The following is an 8557-nucleotide window of genomic DNA, read 5'->3' as shown; positions in this document are numbered from 1 at the left end:
CTCCCTTCTCGTACTTAGCTGCCACTATGTGTATGATCCTCTACTTCACGTTAGGCTTAGTCACCTCAGATGATCTCTGTCTGTGTGTTCACAAAGTTTCTCATGTTGATACTCAACAGAAACTTTACACAGGATATAATTTAAGTAATCTTCAAGAACTTATTTTCTATCTAAAAAACTTCATGAGAATCCACTACTCAGTAGAATCTAGGTATTTATTATTTACTAGATGAAGAAGCTTAATAAACTCAGGGTCACATTAATCAAAAGGATTTTTTTCAGCTATGCAATTAATCATAAAATGAAATAATGGAGAATAGGAACAACATGACAAATTTGTTCTACTGGGGCTCAGAGAGAATCCAAAGATGCAGAAAATCATATTTGTTGTGTTTCTGGTTATCTATATCGTCTGTGGTAGGAAATATGCTCACCGTGGTCACTATCACTGCCAGCCCATTACTGGGGTCCCCCATGTACTCTTTCCTGGCCTATCTCTCCTTCACTGATGCCTGCTATTCTTCTGTCAATAACCCCAAACTGATCATAGATTCACTCCGTGAAAAGAAGACCACCACATTCAATGCATGTATAACCCAAATCTTTGGGGAACATTTCTTTGGAGGTGCTGATGTCATCCTGCTCACTGTGATGGCCTATGACCGCTATGTGGCCATCTGTAAGCCACTGTACTACACGACCATCATGAATCGGTGTGTGTGGCTTGTTAATGGGAGTGGTGTGGTTGGGAGGCTTTCTTCATGCCACCATACAGATCCTCTTCATCATCCCTTTACCCTTCTGCGGCCCTAATGTCATAGATCACTTTATGTGTGATCTGAACCCTTTGCTCAATCTTGTCTGCACTGATACCCACACTCTAGGGCTCTTTGTTGCTGCCAACAGTGGATTCATTTGTGTCTTACTCTTCCTCTTCTTCATCACCTCCTATGTGGTCACTCTGCGTTCCCTAAAGAATGATAGCTCGGAGGCGAGGCACAAAGCCCTGTCCACCTGTGTCTCCCACATCACAGTGGTTGTCCTATTGTTTGTGCCCTGCATATTTGTGTACATGAGACCTGCGACTACTTTATCGATAAAGCAGTTGCCGTGTTCTACACTCTGATAACGCCCATGTTAAACCCCTTATTCTTGATAAATAACCAGATGAAAAATGCCATTAGGAAATTGTGTAGTAGAAAAGTTATTTCAGGTGAGAAATAAATATGCCTGAAGCTTAACATTAATGCAATGGAAGCAAAAGTCAAAAGGATATTTTGGATGATCTCAGCAAGGATTACTCACCAATTAAAATAGTAAACTGCAGTGAATGATAGACTCTGCACTGAGTGGAGCAGAAATGTGGTTCAGAAAGAGAAAACCTAACCACAGAATATGCTTAAATCTATCTATAAATTCTAACATATTTTTATTAAGGATTCTCATCATTTCTATACACCAGGGTTGATGATAACATGTTGCTTATAAAATTACGGTATAAAACATCTATAGGATTGTAAAAGCAAAGAACCATTTAACCTCTGTGGGGGAACAAAGATTATCCCAAGTCTCCAAATTTCCTTGTAGACTTCAGAGTTATTTTGTATTGCTCATATCAGCCTTTAGGCTGCTAACCCATCAGAAAGAATGATGACTCAAATAAATGAACATCTTTTATTTAAGGGGGATTTCTGTTTATTAAATAAAGTCACACTCATAGAGTATTTGACTACTTGTTAAAAGTAGTTTCTACAAGGCAGTTTAATGTCTGGGTCACAATAAATATTGAATGAGTGATAATGGTATAAAGGAAGATGAATATTGTTAAGAAAATGTAGAGCAAAGAAATAGTACTGGAGACAAAGGACTTTTTTCTTACTTTTCTCTATTCAGGCTCTGATTATTCAGGCTAGATCTCCTTGAGAAAGCACAGTTCATTTTAATTCCTGCTTAAACTGTGTAATGAAAAAGAAATTGAAACTGGGATTCTCAGTGAAGGAGGAAATAGCTTATTTTGATACTCTCCCTGCTCTCAGCAAGATATCATCATCTTATGAATGTGAACTGTTCATGGCATTTTTCCCTGGTAATTAGTTTACTTCTTGGTAACATTTCATTATGAGAAGCTGTTTTGAAAAATATGTGGCCCGTAATAGCCAAACTGTGGAAAGAGCCAAGATGTCCATCAACAGATGAATGGATAAAGAAGATGTGGTATATATAAATATATACAATGGAATATTATGCAGCCATCAAAAGGAATAAAATCTTGCCATTTGCAACGATGTGGCTGGAACTGGAGAGTATTATGCTGAGCGAAATAAGTCAATCACAGAAAGACATGTATCATATGATCTCACTGATATGAGGAATTCCTAACCTCAGGAAACAAACTGAGGGTTGCTGGAGTGGTGGGGGGTGGGAGGGATGGGGTGGCTGGGTGATAGACATTGGGGAGGGTATGTGCTATGGTGAGCGCTGTGAATTGTGCAAGACTGTTGAATCACAGATCTGTACCTCTGAAACAAATAACACATTATATGTTAAAAAAAAAAAAAGAACAAGAAGAAGAAGATAGCAGGAGGGGAAGAATGAAGGGGGGGAAATCAGAGGGGGAGATGAACCATGAGAGACGATGGACTCTGAAAAACAAACTGAGGGTTCTAGAGGGGAGGGGGGTGGGGGATGGGTTAGCCTGGTGATGGGTATTAAAGAGGGCATGTTCTGCATGGAGCACTGGGTATTATTCGCAAATAATGAATCATGGAATGCTACATCAAAAACTGATGTAATATATGGTGATTAACATAACATAATAAAAAAATGTGTGGCCCAATTACACACAAAACATCTTTAGGATAAATACATTCCATTTATTTATATTTGATAATATATCCTTTATTCATTAATCAATAGAAATTTCTTGACCCAAAAAATATATATCAGACACACTGATGGTTGCTGGGGCTTCAGAGGTGAATAGAGAGGAACCAGGGTCTTGCCTTCAGAGACCTTCAGATACACTACCCAGAGGGGAGCAGAATATTAACAGAGCATGTTATAAATGGGAAATTAGTGGCAGCACAGGGTGCTGAGAAAGCATGTTTGAGGTACACACAACAAAGAGAAGGGGGATCAGGCAGAATTCCTAGAGGAAAACACATCAATAATGGGACACAAAAGATGAAAGGGAATCATCAGAATGAATAATCATGTATTAGGCTGAGAGGATTCCTATGAGAGGATGCATAACAAAGGCCAGGGGGTGAAAAGAGTGTGAGGAAAACCTGATCATATCAATACAGTTGAGCTATTGGCTCAGTTATTCATTCAATAATTAATTATTCAGCCCCTATTGTGTGTTGGGTTATAAGCTGGACACTGAGCTCATGAAAGTCTAATTAGTAAGACATTAAACTGAAAATTTAGTGACAGGGAAGATCAAGAAGAGTCTCATCATTGTGTTAAAGCTGAATGCCAAGTACCATGGGGAACACTTTGAAATGTTCCTCCACCTCTTTTCATGGCCTGTAGCTCATTTCACTTAGCACTGAATAATTCTCCACTGTCTGATGTTGCAGTTTATCTATCCTAACCTACTAAAGGATGTCTTGGTTGCTTCAAATTGTATGGACAATTATGAATAAAGCTGCTGTTAAACATCCATGTGCAGCTATTTTGTGGATGTAAGTTTTCAACTCCTTTGGGTAAACGCCAAGGAGTCAGATTGCTGGACTGTATAGTAAGAATAGTGGTGGTGCTATGTTACATTTCCACCAGCAATGTAAGAGAGTTCCAGTTTCGCTACAACCACACCAACAGTTGCCATTGTCAGTCTTTGTAAATTTAATATAGAGATGTTCAAAATATTGTCCTATGACTCATACTTTCTGTAGGATCCTCAGAAATAGTATTCTACTCATTGTTGATACAATCCTTATTACTCTTCTTTGGTTTGTTTGTCTTACTGAATTGGTTAGCACCTTCAGTATACTACTGAATAATGTTAATATGAACTGGTGATATTAAGTGTCAATTCTTCTTCCTGATTCCAAAGGAATAACTTAAGTAAATATTACTTATAAATACTTTAGAACAAATAACATATTAAACATAATATAACAAACTGCCTTCCCAAATGGCAAACAACATCATATATTGTTTGTTCTAAAGTATTTATAAGTAATATTTTGAGTATTGTTACAATTAGGGTTTTTTTCAAGTTTTTATCTAAATTCCAGTTACTTAGCACACACTGTAATATTAGCTTCAGGTGTGGAATTTGTTTTTTTTCTGTTTATTTATTTTTGTTTGTTTCAAATTTTTCATTCCAGTTAGTTAACATACAGTGTAATGTTAATTTCAGGTGTAGAATTTAGTGTCCAACACTGACATTCAACACCCTGTGCTTTGGCTAATATCAAGTGTAGTTACAATTAGGTGGTAACAAATCATTTATTGATGTTATAGTGTATTTTGTGTTTTAACACAAGCAAGGGATTTACCTATAAGCATTGGTATACTTTTTGATAAATAGTAATTTTATCAATTTTATTTTTAATTATTCTCTAATTTCTATTATGATTTATTTTCACTTACTTTCTATTTTAAAAAGTTTTTAAATTACCATATATTTGAGGTTGAAAGTTACCCTTTAATTATTGTTTCCTAATTTAACTGAATTATCATTAGCTAAGTTGCTCTGAGTGGCTCATATAATTTGACACTTTTTCAGAATGTATTTGTGGCATACAATAGGATGAATTATTTTAAATAACTCATATTCACTCAACAGCTGATGAGTGTAGTGTTTTTTATATACTTATAGAGTGCTGCTTATTATTTTGGAACAAATTGCTATATCCTTCTATATGCATACACATTCAGACATGTAAATGTTACAGTGTTGCAAATGCTATCAGTATTTAATGATTTTAAGAATTGGTAGTAGTTCTTGCCTTAAAGCCTATTTATATATATAATATATATAACTATATGTGTATATATAATATATAATTATATGTATGTAATATATATAATTATATGTGCATATACAATATATGTGTATATATAAATTATGTGTATATCTATCATATACAATTATATGTATATATAATATATGTAATTATATGTATATACATAAAAATATGTATATATGTTATATATACCTAAAATTATATATAATATATACATATACTTTTATGTATATACATATAATTTATGTATATGTATTGCTTTTTCAGACATTTTGACTACCCTACCTTTTTCATACTTTTACTTTCAATTTTTTTGTGCACTAAGGGGTTAGGTGCATCTTTTGTAAAAAGCACATATCAATAAATGATATATATTTACCATCAGACATTTTTCAAAATGTTCAGAGCAGCTCCACACATAATATCGTTAAATAGGAAATGGTTTCAATGTCTAGCAACAAGAGAATGGATCGATTGTCATTATGCATTCAGTGAGATACTACAAATCAATAAAAATAATCAGAAAACAGATAAATTATGAAGAATGAAACTTACAAACATAATAATGAGAAATAGACACTGAAGAGAAAAATCTGCATTACTGTTTTTCTACAGAATCAAACACTAGGTAAATTTAATTTGTTTTATAGATGAAGATAGTGATTACTTTCCGAAGGTGGTGATTTTAAAGAAGTATGAAGAGAACTTCAGGTGTACTGGTAATTTGTGACTTTTAATCTGATTGTTGATTACATGATATTGCTCATTTTATTTATCTATCCATTCTACACATGAAGATGATCTTTCTTCTAGTGACGAAGTTGGTCATTTTAAGCACATGCCCTTTCAATCTTTAGACTGACAAATGTTTTGTGATGTTCCTTCAAAAGATAAATCAAGTCTTGCTAAAGTTTTTGTTTCTTTTTTAGTAGCTACTGAGAAGCTGGTTTGTCCAATTTCTCTTTGTTATAAAAACTCTACTTAATTTTTTCTCCCTCATCATTTTTTCCTGCTATTCACACTTTCTTTGCACGGTTCCTCCAGAATGCTTGGAGCTCCTGCCTTGCATTTACCTAATGTAAAAGTATGTTCCTTTTTGTAACATTCCACTATCTAGTCCCTTCTATGTCATAATTGCTGTGTGTCTTTTAAGAGATCTTCTTTTACATGCTATGAAGCATGAGCAAAAGGCCTTTCATTAAAGTTGTAAGGTTTTAAAGTATTATCTGTTTTCACTAGAAAATTTTTTTTCAGAAGACTCTTCATTTAGTTACAAAATGACTTCCTTTACGTATTGTGCTGCAATGTATTTTGTGATTAACAAACTTTGTTTTTTAGAGCAGTTTTACTTTCTCTACAAAATAGAGCAGAAACCACAGAGATCCCATACACCCCTGTCCCCCTCACTGGGACAACTTCTCCCTCCAGAGTTCTACATGTGTTACAATCAAATGAACCTACACCATCACATCCTGATCTTGCAAAATACAGTTTACATCAGAGTCCACCCTTGGTGATGCATTCTGTGGGTTTTGACATGTATGGTAACATTATCCAAAATTCAGGGGCATGCAGAACAGTTTCCCTACCCCAAAAGTCCTCTGTGCTCCACCTACTCATCTCCCTCCCCTCCCTAAAACTTGGCATCCACTGACTGCTCTTTTTGCTGTTTCCATAGTTTTGCCTTTTCCAGAATGTCCTATATATAGAACGCCCCCAAGTTACGATGGTTTGATTTGCACTTTTCCAACTTTACAATGGCACAAAAGTGATGCACATGCCATAGAAACTGTGCTTTGAATTTTGAATTCAGGTCTTTCCCGGGCTACTGAAATGCAATACAATCCTCTCTTGTGATGCTGGACAGGGGCAGCGAGGTGCAGCACCCAGTCAGCCAAGCAATCACGAGGGTCAATGATCAATACACTTACAACCATTCTGTACCCATATAGCCATTCAATTTTTCACGTGCAGTACAGCATTTAATAAGTGACATGACATATTCAATGCTTTATTACAAAATAAGCCTTGTATTTGATGACTTTGGCCAACTCTAGGCTAAATAATGTTTAAGTGTTCTGAGCACAGTTAAGGTAGGCTAGGCTAAGCTATGAGGTTTGGTAGGTTTGGAGTATTCCATGCATTTTGATTTAAGATATTTTCAACTTATGATGGGTTTACTGGGACATAACTCCCTTGTAAGTTGAGGAAGACTCAGTTGAAATCTTACGAAAGGTAGCCCCTTCACATTGTTTTATTTTTTTTCTCTCTGAAATATGCATTTAAGTTTCTTGCATATATTTTCTTACCTTACTAGCTCGGTTCTTTTTAGTGCTGAATAATATTCCATTCTACAGATGTATAGTAGTTTATCTATTTATTCAGCTACTGTAGGGCATCTTGGTGCCTTCCAAGGTTTGTAAGGTTTGTGATTATGAATACATCTGCCATAAACATCCATGTGCAACCAAAATGCATTAATTTTTTCATTTAATCTGTGGCTAAATCACATCTTATTTATCCTTTGCTAGTTCTCTATCTCTCTTTGTCATTGCACTAGGAAAATTCTTTGGTTGTGGATCCAATGATTAACCGTTTACTTATCAAATTTAGGCAAGTAAGGGTGCACAATACATAAATTTTAATATATAGTTCTTTAACTTTATGGGAAATGATACTATACTCTGGCCAATAGGTGGAATGCCAGGAAGTGTGTTTCAGCATTCAGAATTGTAGATTCTCACTCTGTCTTCACTATTTATTATTACTGATTTCAATGGGACATCAGGAGAGTTGACCCCCAGGAACCACTTTAAAACAGATTCTACTTGGGGCACCAAGGTACCTCACTCAATTAAGAGACTGCCTTTGGCTCAGGTTGTGATGGGTCCTGAGATAGAGCCCTGTATTTTGTCCCTGCTCAGTGGGGAGTCTGCCTCTCCCTCTCCCTCTGCCCCTGCCACTACCCCTGACTTGTGCTCATGCTAGCTGGCACACTTTCTCTCAAATAAATAAATAAAATCTTTTAAAAATTAAAAATAAATAACAGGTTCTATTCTAAATACTTATTTGTCTGTACAACTGATTTCTGTATGAACTAGAGGTTGCATATATGAATGTTCTATCAGAAATTAAAATTGATTTTTTCAGTTTTCAATTATAGTTTTTCTTGTCTGTTTGCTTTTTTAGATTACAACTTCTGATCTACCAAAGAATGTCTGTCCTGTGTAGTCTGACCTCTAAGCCCAATGTTTTAATAAAAGTGTCATTCAAATATTTCCCTTAATAATTCACTAATCGTTATAACATTGGTTTACTATCTTTGGCTCAGGTGTTTCTCATGATGGTTCCCCTACCAATACCATTAACTCCCCACAACATTAACTTAGTTTGCAATTAATTTTGGTATGCAAGAATCACTACTTGTTCAATGATTACATTAAACATGTAATCCTATTTCTTCCATTCATGCTGCTAGAGAGACCAATGGTTCACAAACCCTGTGAGATAGTCCCTGCCTTTTTCATTCATATCTCCCTCCTTTCTTTCTCAGAGTTGCTTATCCCATAAACTTCTTCAAA

The 8557-nt window shown here is 35.3% G+C and overlaps 1 pseudogene; it reads left to right on the top strand.

Annotated features, from left to right (window-relative positions):
- The first annotated feature begins 309 nt into the window (after positions 1-309).
- On the top strand, positions 310-1224 carry LOC113914823 (annotated as a pseudogene).
- The last annotated feature ends 7333 nt before the right edge of the window (positions 1225-8557 follow it).

Source organism: Zalophus californianus, chromosome 11 (genome assembly GCF_009762305.2).
Source record: "Zalophus californianus isolate mZalCal1 chromosome 11, mZalCal1.pri.v2, whole genome shotgun sequence".
Classification (NCBI taxonomy): domain Eukaryota; kingdom Metazoa; phylum Chordata; class Mammalia; order Carnivora; family Otariidae; genus Zalophus; species Zalophus californianus.
This window is presented reverse-complemented; position numbering and strand designations above follow the sequence as displayed.